Genomic DNA, 12,415 nt, shown 5'->3' with positions numbered 1-12,415 from the left:
CCTCCCACGCCCGCCCTCAGGCCTAACGGCCATCTGCCCTGGTTGCCAGGCACCTGTGTGTTTGGGTGGCCGAGGTCTGTTGGGTCCATTGGGGCCCGTGATCCGAAGCAGAGCTTTGGTGCCTGTGGCGCTGGGAAGGGCCTGCCTTCTGCCACCAAATGGATTTGGCTGCCAGCCCCAAAGCCATCTGTGTCTTCCAATGGTTCCCACTGGTCGCATGGGGACCGTGAGGCTGGGGGCAGTGCCCCTGCCCTGGGATCCTGGAACCGGTGTTTGGTGAGGCAAGAGGGAGAGGACAGAAGGCCTGCCCCGGGAGACAACACACACAACCAAGTGTCTCCATGTGGGGTCCCGCAGAAGAAGGATAATCCCCGCCGCCTAACCACTTGGGGATTTCGGTGTTATGGACAACACATGCCATCTGGAAGGTCCCAGGTCATCGTTTTTCCATACCTGGGCCACAGGAGGTGCACAAAGGCTCAGCTGAATGTAAACGGCCTAGTACCTATGAGGGCTCGGGGTCATTCCTTGGCATCGCTCAGTAGGCTGAAGTTCCAGAATTGCTGTCACATGTTCCTTGGGTCATGGACACGGCTCTGATGTGGCATTGCACTCTTTCTAGAGTCTGTAGTCATGTTCTCAGGCCAGCCTATGGAGGGCTGAGGGTGGTACTGTCCCCATTGGGCAGAGAGGGATACGGAGGCTCAGCCAGGTCGAAATGCATGATGTCTGTCACACATTATGGAACCGTGTGTTGGAGTTTCCCTTGGCACACCGGCCTGATGTTTGCAATCATCAGAATATTGCCATGGCCATTCAAGGCCACTCGAGCTGAGGGTTACCCTCAGCCACAGGCCTTCGTCTGCTGGGTGTCCTCTGACCAAGGCCACCTGGCATCCAAGCTCCATCAGGATATACACAAAACTCGACCTGCCAACGTGTCACCAGATGGCCTAAACAGCAACCATGCCTTCCCTTCAGTGCCGGGTCATTCCATTTCAAGGTAACAGTCGTTTGTACTTGAGGCTAACATGTCAAAACCGAAAAGCCATTTGGTCGACATGAGGACCCTTGGTGGGACAGGTAAATAGAGCCTATCTTGGACCACTTCCCAGACCTGCTTACTCTAATCAAACATGTATTACCTTCAACAGGCCAAAATGACACCTCTGGGGAGGAAATGTGACCAAAAACGGGTACCAGACATCCTCATTGGTTTGAGGTAAGGCCTTTGTCTTCAAACTCCGTTTCTTGGACCTTTGACCACTTTGGCGATAGAAATTGCAAGAAGTCAAAGCCATTGGCTCTTCGTTCATAAACCCCCTTCGGAAACATCAACCACATAAGTGGCACAGCAAGCCACTCCACACGTCGTTCGCACAACAGGCAACAGGGTGTTCTAAGTTCCAGTGGAAGCCATTGACATGCCCATGGTCAGGAATTTCACCGTTAACTTCCTCCTACTTGACACCTCTCTTGCATCACCTACAGCGGCTCACCTTGGGATAATGCTTCGGCACGAGTCCATCCGTCTCTCTGCCCACCTCCTTCAGAAGCCACCGAGAAGATCCAGACCACCCATGCAGATGGACACTTCCCTGTCCAGGAGCAATGGTGTTCCCTCTTCCTGCTGGAGGATTAGGCCTTTCTTGGGAGCATTATTCCATCGCATGGACCACAATGATTTCAAGAGCTAGAGGGGAGTGGGCCTTTCTCCTCTTTCGCTGCTGAGAGAAGAAAGTCCACATAGTAGATCCCTGTGTTCAAGGTGATAGGATTTCCATGGATATCATTCCTCGGCTAAAATGACTGTCCTGATGGATGCCCTTGGCCACGATGCAATGATTCGTGACGTCCAACCCTACATAATTAGAGCCGGCCAGGTGTATGTGATTCCAAATAAAATTAGATGTGTTCCGGATGTCGGGGTCGCCACACATGGCATGCAACCCTTCCTATGGTGGTGGTCAATCTGAGCTTCACAGGCTGGCCTACCGCACAGCCAGGGCCTCGGCCACCCACGATCCGAAATCGGCCAACCACCTACTCCAAACCTCACGGAACCTTGACACAAGACAAGGGCCATGGGTCAAACGGGATTCCTCAGCGACATAACTTGTGTCCCTTCCTGCTGAGTCCCAAGGGCCGCCTGCTTTGACGTCCTCCACTCTTGTAAGTTTAGAGTGCCGATAGTATGCATGTACGATTTTCTTGTAAGAACAGAAGAAGTTGGGCCGTACAGGGGAACACCGTCTAAGGATGTCTGTCTTGCCACCACACGAATCGATTTCCAGATGGGAAAAATGACACCGAGACGAGCCAGGGCACTGCCTGAACATCAGGTTGGACCATTGACACATTCGGCTCAGGGCGTCCATGCTCCCTGGGCTCTCTGCAGAGGCAAGTTTGTGGTGTGCCCCCTGAGCAGGAAAACCAGGTACCAGACAGCACGGCCTTCTAGAGGCTGGTGGGCCTCCCACGCCCGCCCTCAGGCCTAACGGCCATCTGCCCTGGTTGCCAGGCACCTGTGTGTTTGGGTGGCCGAGGTCTGTTGGGTCCATTGGGGCCCGTGATCCGAAGCAGAGCTTTGGTGCCTGTGGCGCTGGGAAGGGCCTGCCTTCTGCCACCAAATGGATTTGGCTGCCAGCCCCAAAGCCATCTGTGTCTTCCAATGGTTCCCACTGGTCGCATGGGGACCGTGAGGCTGGGGGCAGTGCCCCTGCCCTGGGATCCTGGAACCGGTGTTTGGTGAGGCAAGAGGGAGAGGACAGAAGGCCTGCCCCGGGAGACAACACACACAACCAAGTGTCTCCATGTGGGGTCCCGCAGAAGAAGGATAATCCCCGCCGCCTAACCACTTGGGGATTTCGGTGTTATGGACAACACATGCCATCTGGAAGGTCCCAGGTCATCGTTTTTCCATACCTGGGCCACAGGAGGTGCACAAAGGCTCAGCTGAATGTAAACGGCCTAGTACCTATGAGGGCTCGGGGTCATTCCTTGGCATCGCTCAGTAGGCTGAAGTTCCAGAATTGCTGTCACATGTTCCTTGGGTCATGGACACGGCTCTGATGTGGCATTGCACTCTTTCTAGAGTCTGTAGTCATGTTCTCATGCCAGCCTATGGAGGGCTGAGGGTGGTACTGTCCCCATTGGGCAGAGAGGGATACGGAGGCTCAGCCAGGTCGAAATGCATGATGTCTGTCACACATTATGGAACCGTGTGTTGGAGTTTCCCTTGGCACACCGGCCTGATGTTTGCAATCATCAGAATATTGCCATGGCCATTCAAGGCCACTGGAGCTGAGGGTTACCCTCAGCCACAGGCCTTCGTCTGCTGGGTGTCCTCTGACCAAGGCCACCTGGCATCCAAGCTCCATCAGGATATACACAAAACTCGACCTGCCAACGCGTCACCAGATGGCCTAAACAGCAACCATGCCTTCCCTTCAGTGCCGGGTCATTCCATTTCAAGGTAACAGTCGTTTGTACTTGAGGCTAACATGTCAAAACCGAAAAGCCATTTGGTCGACATGAGGACCCTTGGTGGGACAGGTAAATAGAGCCTATCTTGGACCACTTCCCAGACCTGCTTACTCTAATCAAACATGTATTACCTTCAACAGGCCAAAATGACACCTCTGGGGAGGAAATGTGACCAAAAACGGGTACCAGACATCCTCATTGGTTTGAGGTAAGGCCTTTGTCTTCAAACTCCGTTTCTTGGACCTTTGACCACTTTGGCGATAGAAATTGCAAGAAGTCAAAGCCATTGGCTCTTCGTTCATAAACCCCCTTCGGAAACATCAACCACATAAGTGGCACAGCAAGCCACTCCACACGTCGTTCGCACAACAGGCAACAGGGTGTTCTAAGTTCCAGTGGAAGCCATTGACATGCCCATGGTCAGGAATTTCACCGTTAACTTCCTCCTACTTGACACCTCTCTTGCATCACCTACAGCGGCTCACCTTGGGATAATGCTTCGGCACGAGTCCATCCGTCTCTCTGCCCACCTCCTTCAGAAGCCACCGAGAAGATCCAGACCACCCGTGCAGATGGACACTTCCCTGTCCAGGAGCAATGGTGTTCCCTCTTCCTGCTGGAGGATTAGGCCTTTCTTGGGAGCATTATTCCATCGCATGGACCACAATGATTTCAAGAGCTAGAGGGGAGTGGGCCTTTCTCCTCTTTCGCTGCTGAGAGAAGAAAGTCCACATAGTAGATCCCTGTGTTCAAGGTGATAGGATTTCCATGGATATCATTCCTCGGCTAAAATGACTGTCCTGATGGATGCCCTTGGCCACGATGCAATGATTCGTGACGTCCAACCCTACATAATAAGAGCCGGCCAGGTGTACGTGATTCCAAATAAAATTAGATGTGTTCCGGATGTTGGGGTCGCCACACATGGCATGCAACCCTTCCTATGGTGGTGGTCAATCTGAGCTTCACAGGCTGGCCTACCGCACAGCCAGGGCCTCGGCCACCCACGATCCGAAATCGGCCAACCACCTACTCCAAACCTCACGGAACCTTGACACAAGACAAGGGCCATGGGTCAAACGGGATTCCTCAGCGACATAACTTGTGTCCCTTCCTGCTGAGTCCCAAGGGCCGCCTGCTTTGACGTCCTCCACTCTTGTAAGTTTAGAGTGCCGATAGTATGCATGTACGATTTTCTTGTAAGAACAGAAGAAGTTGGGCCGTACAGGGGAACACCGTCTAAGGATGTCTGTCTTGCCACCACACGAATCGATTTCCAGATGGGAAAAATGACACCGAGACGAGCCAGGGCACTGCCTGAACATCAGGTTGGACCATTGACACATTCGGCTCAGGGCGTCCATGCTCCCTGGGCTCTCTGCAGAGGCAAGTTTGTGGTGTGCCCCCTGAGCAGGAAAACCAGGTACCAGACAGCACGGCCTTCTAGAGGCTGGTGGGCCTCCCACGCCCGCCCTCAGGCCTAACGGCCATCTGCCCTGGTTGCCAGGCACCTGTGTGTTTGGGTGGCCGAGGTCTGTTGGGTCCATTGGGGCCCGTGATCCGAAGCAGAGCTTTGGTGCCTGTGGCGCTGGGAAGGGCCTGCCTTCTGCCACCAAATGGATTTGGCTGCCAGCCCCAAAGCCATCTGTGTCTTCCAATGGTTCCCACTGGTCGCATGGGGACCGTGAGGCTGGGGGCAGTGCCCCTGCCCTGGGATCCTGGAACCGGTGTTTGGTGAGGCAAGAGGGAGAGGACAGAAGGCCTGCCCCGGGAGACAACACACACAACCAAGTGTCTCCATGTGGGGTCCCGCAGAAGAAGGATAATCCCCGCCGCCTAACCACTTGGGGATTTCGGTGTTATGGACAACACATGCCATCTGGAAGGTCCCAGGTCATCGTTTTTCCATACCTGGGCCACAGGAGGTGCACAAAGGCTCAGCTGAATGTAAACGGCCTAGTACCTATGAGGGCTCGGGGTCATTCCTTGGCATCGCTCAGTAGGCTGAAGTTCCAGAATTGCTGTCACATGTTCCTTGGGTCATGGACACGGCTCTGATGTGGCATTGCACTCTTTCTAGAGTCTGTAGTCATGTTCTCAGGCCAGCCTATGGAGGGCTGAGGGTGGTACTGTCCCCATTGGGCAGAGAGGGATACGGAGGCTCAGCCAGGTCGAAATGCATGATGTCTGTCACACATTATGGAACCGTGTGTTGGAGTTTCCCTTGGCACACCGGCCTGATGTTTGCAATCATCAGAATATTGCCATGGCCATTCAAGGCCACTCGAGCTGAGGGTTACCCTCAGCCACAGGCCTTCGTCTGCTGGGTGTCCTCTGACCAAGGCCACCTGGCATCCAAGCTCCATCAGGATATACACAAAACTCGACCTGCCAACGCGTCACCAGATGGCCTAAACAGCAACCATGCCTTCCCTTCAGTGCCGGGTCATTCCATTTCAAGGTAACAGTCGTTTGTACTTGAGGCTAACATGTCAAAACCGAAAAGCCATTTGGTCGACATGAGGACCCTTGGTGGGACAGGTAAATAGAGCCTATCTTGGACCACTTCCCAGACCTGCTTACTCTAATCAAACATGTATTACCTTCAACAGGCCAAAATGACACCTCTGGGGAGGAAATGTGACCAAAAACGGGTACCAGACATCCTCATTGGTTTGAGGTAAGGCCTTTGTCTTCAAACTCCGTTTCTTGGACCTTTGACCACTTTGGCGATAGAAATTGCAAGACGTCAAAGCCATTGGCTCTTCGTTCATAAACCCCCTTCGGAAACATCAACCACATAAGTGGCACAGCAAGCCACTCCACACGTCGTTCGCACAACAGGCAACAGGGTGTTCTAAGTTCCAGTGGAAGCCATTGACATGCCCATGGTCAGGAATTTCACCGTTAACTTCCTCCTACTTGACACCTCTCTTGCATCACCTACAGCGGCTCACCTTGGGATAATGCTTCGGCACGAGTCCATCCGTCTCTCTGCCCACCTCCTTCAGAAGCCACCGAGAAGATCCAGACCACCCGTGCAGATGGACACTTCCCTGTCCAGGAGCAATGGTGTTCCCTCTTCCTGCTGGAGGATTAGGCCTTTCTTGGGAGCATTATTCCATCGCATGGACCACAATGATTTCAAGAGCTAGAGGGGAGTGGGCCTTTCTCCTCTTTCGCTGCTGAGAGAAGAAAGTCCACATAGTAGATCCCTGTGTTCAAGGTGATAGGATTTCCATGGATATCATTCCTCGGCTAAAATGACTGTCCTGATGGATGCCCTTGGCCACGATGCAATGATTCGTGACGTCCAACCCTACATAATAAGAGCCGGCCAGGTGTACGTGATTCCAAATAAAATTAGATGTGTTCCGGATGTCGGGGTCGCCACACATGGCATGCAACCCTTCCTATGGTGGTGGTCAATCTGAGCTTCACAGGCTGGCCTACCGCACAGCCAGGGCCTCGGCCACCCACGATCCGAAATCGGCCAACCACCTACTCCAAACCTCACGGAACCTTGACACAAGACAAGGGCCGTGGGTCAAACGGGATTCCTCAGCGACATAACTTGTGTCCCTTCCTGCTGAGTCCCAAGGGCCGCCTGCTTTGACGTCCTCCACTCTTGTAAGTTTAGAGTGCCGATAGTATGCATGTACGATTTTCTTGTAAGAACAGAAGAAGTTGGGCCGTACAGGGGAACACCGTCTAAGGATGTCTGTCTTGCCACCACACGAATCGATTTCCAGATGGGAAAAATGACACCGAGACGAGCCAGGGCACTGCCTGAACATCAGGTTGGACCATTGACACATTCGGCTCAGGGCTTCCATGCTCCCTGGGCTCTCTGCAGAGGCAAGGTTGTGGTGTGCCCCCTGAGCAGGAAAACCAGGTACCAGACAGCACGGCCTTCTAGAGGCTGGTGGGCCTCCCACGCCCGCCCTCAGGCCTAACGGCCATCTGCCCTGGTTGCCAGGCACCTGTGTGTTTGGGTGGCCGAGGTCTGTTGGGTCCATTGGGGCCCGTGATCCGAAGCAGAGCTTTGGTGCCTGTGGCGCTGGGAAGGGCCTGCCTTCTGCCACCAAATGGATTTGGCTGCCAGCCCCAAAGCCATCTGTGTCTTCCAATGGTTCCCACTGGTCGCATGGGGACCGTGAGGCTGGGGGCAGTGCCCCTGCCCTGGGATCCTGGAACCGGTGTTTGGTGAGGCAAGAGGGAGAGGACAGAAGGCCTGCCCCGGGAGACAACACACACAACCAAGTGTCTCCATGTGGGGTCCCGCAGAAGAAGGATAATCCCCGCCGCCTAACCACTTGGGGATTTCGGTGTTATGGACAACACATGCCATCTGGAAGGTCCCAGGTCATCGTTTTTCCATACCTGGGCCACAGGAGGTGCACAAAGGCTCAGCTGAATGTAAACGGCCTAGTACCTATGAGGGCTCGGGGTCATTCCTTGGCATCGCTCAGTAGGCTGAAGTTCCAGAATTGCTGTCACATGTTCCTTGGGTCATGGACACGGCTCTGATGTGGCATTGCACTCTTTCTAGAGTCTGTAGTCATGTTCTCATGCCAGCCTATGGAGGGCTGAGGGTGGTACTGTCCCCATTGGGCAGAGAGGGATACGGAGGCTCAGCCAGGTCGAAATGCATGATGTCTGTCACACATTATGGAACCGTGTGTTGGAGTTTCCCTTGGCACACCGGCCTGATGTTTGCAATCATCAGAATATTGCCATGGCCATTCAAGGCCACTCGAGCTGAGGGTTACCCTCAGCCACAGGCCTTCGTCTGCTGGGTGTCCTCTGACCAAGGCCACCTGGCATCCAAGCTCCATCAGGATATACACAAAACTCGACCTGCCAACGCGTCACCAGATGGCCTAAACAGCAACCATGCCTTCCCTTCAGTGCCGGGTCATTCCATTTCAAGGTAACAGTCGTTTGTACTTGAGGCTAACATGTCAAAACCGAAAAGCCATTTGGTCGACATGAGGACCCTTGGTGGGACAGGTAAATAGAGCCTATCTTGGACCACTTCCCAGACCTGCTTACTCTAATCAAACATGTATTACCTTCAACAGGCCAAAATGACACCTCTGGGGAGGAAATGTGACCAAAAACGGGTACCAGACATCCTCATTGGTTTGAGGTAAGGCCTTTGTCTTCAAACTCCGTTTCTTGGACCTTTGACCACTTTGGCGATAGAAATTGCAAGACGTCAAAGCCATTGGCTCTTCGTTCATAAACCCCCTTCGGAAACATCAACCACATAAGTGGCACAGCAAGCCACTCCACACGTCGTTCGCACAACAGGCAACAGGGTGTTCTAAGTTCCAGTGGAAGCCATTGACATGCACATGGTCAGGAATTTCACCGTTAACTTCCTCCTACTTGACACCTCTCTTGCATCACCTACAGCGGCTCACCTTGGGATAATGCTTCGGCACGAGTCCATCCGTCTCTCTGCCCACCTCCTTCAGAAGCCACCGAGAAGATCCAGACCACCCGTGCAGATGGACACTTCCCTGTCCAGGAGCAATGGTGTTCCCTCTTCCTGCTGGAGGATTAGGCCTTTCTTGGGAGCATTATTCCATCGCATGGACCACAATGATTTCAAGAGCTAGAGGGGAGTGGGCCTTTCTCCTCTTTCGCTGCTGAGAGAAGAAAGTCCACATAGTAGATCCCTGTGTTCAAGGTGATAGGATTTCCATGGATATCATTCCTCGGCTAAAATGACTGTCCTGATGGATGCCCTTGGCCACGATGCAATGATTCGTGACGTCCAACCCTACATAATAAGAGCCGGCCAGGTGTACGTGATTCCAAATAAAATTAGATGTGTTCCGGATGTCGGGGTCGCCACACATGGCATGCAACCCTTCCTATGGTGGTGGTCAATCTGAGCTTCACAGGCTGGCCTACCGCACAGCCAGGGCCTCGGCCACCCACGATCCGAAATCGGCCAACCACCTACTCCAAACCTCACGGAACCTTGACACAAGACAAGGGCCATGGGTCAAACGGGATTCCTCAGCGACATAACTTGTGTCCCTTCCTGCTGAGTCCCAAGGGCCGCCTGCTTTGACGTCCTCCACTCTTGTAAGTTTAGAGTGCCGATAGTATGCATGTACGATTTTCTTGTAAGAACAGAAGAAGTTGGGCCGTACAGGGGAACACCGTCTAAGGATGTCTGTCTTGCCACCACACGAATCGATTTCCAGATGGGAAAAATGACACCGAGACGAGCCAGGGCACTGCCTGAACATCAGGTTGGACCATTGACACATTCGGCTCAGGGCTTCCATGCTCCCTGGGCTCTCTGCAGAGGCAAGGTTGTGGTGTGCCCCCTGAGCAGGAAAACCAGGTACCAGACAGCACGGCCTTCTAGAGGCTGGTGGGCCTCCCACGCCCGCCCTCAGGCCTAACGGCCATCTGCCCTGGTTGCCAGGCACCTGTGTGTTTGGGTGGCCGAGGTCTGTTGGGTCCATTGGGGCCCGTGATCCGAAGCAGAGCTTTGGTGCCTGTGGCGCTGGGAAGGGCCTGCCTTCTGCCACCAAATGGATTTGGCTGCCAGCCCCAAAGCCATCTGTGTCTTCCAATGGTTCCCACTGGTCGCATGGGGACCGTGAGGCTGGGGGCAGTGCCCCTGCCCTGGGATCCTGGAACCGGTGTTTGGTGAGGCAAGAGGGAGAGGACAGAAGGCCTGCCCCGGGAGACAACACACACAACCAAGTGTCTCCATGTGGGGTCCCGCAGAAGAAGGATAATCCCCGCCGCCTAACCACTTGGGGATTTCGGTGTTATGGACAACACATGCCATCTGGAAGGTCCCAGGTCATCGTTTTTCCATACCTGGGCCACAGGAGGTGCACAAAGGCTCAGCTGAATGTAAACGGCCTAGTACCTATGAGGGCTCGGGGTCATTCCTTGGCATCGCTCAGTAGGCTGAAGTTCCAGAATTGCTGTCACATGTTCCTTGGGTCATGGACACGGCTCTGATGTGGCATTGCACTCTTTCTAGAGTCTGTAGTCATGTTCTCATGCCAGCCTATGGAGGGCTGAGGGTGGTACTGTCCCCATTGGGCAGAGAGGGATACGGAGGCTCAGCCAGGTCGAAATGCATGATGTCTGTCACACATTATGGAACCGTGTGTTGGAGTTTCCCTTGGCACACCGGCCTGATGTTTGCAATCATCAGAATATTGCCATGGCCATTCAAGGCCACTGGAGCTGAGGGTTACCCTCAGCCACAGGCCTTCGTCTGCTGGGTGTCCTCTGACCAAGGCCACCTGGCATCCAAGCTCCATCAGGATATACACAAAACTCGACCTGCCAACGCGTCACCAGATGGCCTAAACAGCAACCATGCCTTCCCTTCAGTGCCGGGTCATTCCATTTCAAGGTAACAGTCGTTTGTACTTGAGGCTAACATGTCAAAACCGAAAAGCCATTTGGTCGACATGAGGACCCTTGGTGGGACAGGTAAATAGAGCCTATCTTGGACCACTTCCCAGACCTGCTTACTCTAATCAAACATGTATTACCTTCAACAGGCCAAAATGACACCTCTGGGGAGGAAATGTGACCAAAAACGGGTACCAGACATCCTCATTGGTTTGAGGTAAGGCCTTTGTCTTCAAACTCCGTTTCTTGGACCTTTGACCACTTTGGCGATAGAAATTGCAAGACGTCAAAGCCATTGGCTCTTCGTTCATAAACCCCCTTCGGAAACATCAACCACATAAGTGGCACAGCAAGCCACTCCACACGTCGTTCGCACAACAGGCAACAGGGTGTTCTAAGTTCCAGTGGAAGCCATTGACATGCCCATGGTCAGGAATTTCACCGTTAACTTCCTCCTACTTGACACCTCTCTTGCATCACCTACAGCGGCTCACCTTGGGATAATGCTTCGGCACGAGTCCATCCGTCTCTCTGCCCACCTCCTTCAGAAGCCACCGAGAAGATCCAGACCACCCGTGCAGATGGACACTTCCCTGTCCAGGAGCAATGGTGTTCCCTCTTCCTGCTGGAGGATTAGGCCTTTCTTGGGAGCATTATTCCATCGCATGGACCACAATGATTTCAAGAGCTAGAGGGGAGTGGGCCTTTCTCCTCTTTCGCTGCTGAGAGAAGAAAGTCCACATAGTAGATCCCTGTGTTCAAGGTGATAGGATTTCCATGGATATCATTCCTCGGCTAAAATGACTGTCCTGATGGATGCCCTTGGCCACGATGCAATGATTCGTGACGTCCAACCCTACATAATAAGAGCCGGCCAGGTGTACGTGATTCCAAATAAAATTAGATGTGTTCCGGATGTCGGGGTCGCCACACATGGCATGCAACCCTTCCTATGGTGGTGGTCAATCTGAGCTTCACAGGCTGGCCTACCGCACAGCCAGGGCCTCGGCCACCCACGATCCGAAATCGGCCAACCACCTACTCCAAACCTCACGGAACCTTGACACAAGACAAGGGCCATGGGTCAAACGGGATTCCTCAGCGACATAACTTGTGTCCCTTCCTGCTGAGTCCCAAGGGCCGCCTGCTTTGACGTCCTCCACTCTTGTAAGTTTAGAGTGCCGATAGTATGCATGTACGATTTTCTTGTAAGAACAGAAGAAGTTGGGCCGTACAGGGGAACACCGTCTAAGGATGTCTGTCTTGCCACCACACGAATCGATTTCCAGATGGGAAAAATGACACCGAGACGAGCCAGGGCACTGCCTGAACATCAGGTTGGACCATTGACACATTCGGCTCAGGGCTTCCATGCTCCCTGGGCTCTCTGCAGAGGCAAGGTTGTGGTGTGCCCCCTGAGCAGGAAAACCAGGTACCAGACAGCACGGCCTTCTAGAGGCTGGTGGGCCTCCCACGCCCGCCCTCAGGCCTAACGGCCATCTGCCCTGGTTGCCAGGCACCT

This window comes from Sus scrofa, chromosome Y, assembly GCF_054392235.1.
Source record: "Sus scrofa isolate SSC_HxYL_T2T_F1_AM1 chromosome Y, Sscrofa_HxYL_maternal_Yorkshire_Landrace_v2.0, whole genome shotgun sequence".
Taxonomy (NCBI): Eukaryota; Metazoa; Chordata; class Mammalia; order Artiodactyla; family Suidae; genus Sus; species Sus scrofa.
Note: the sequence above shows the minus strand (reverse complement) of the source record.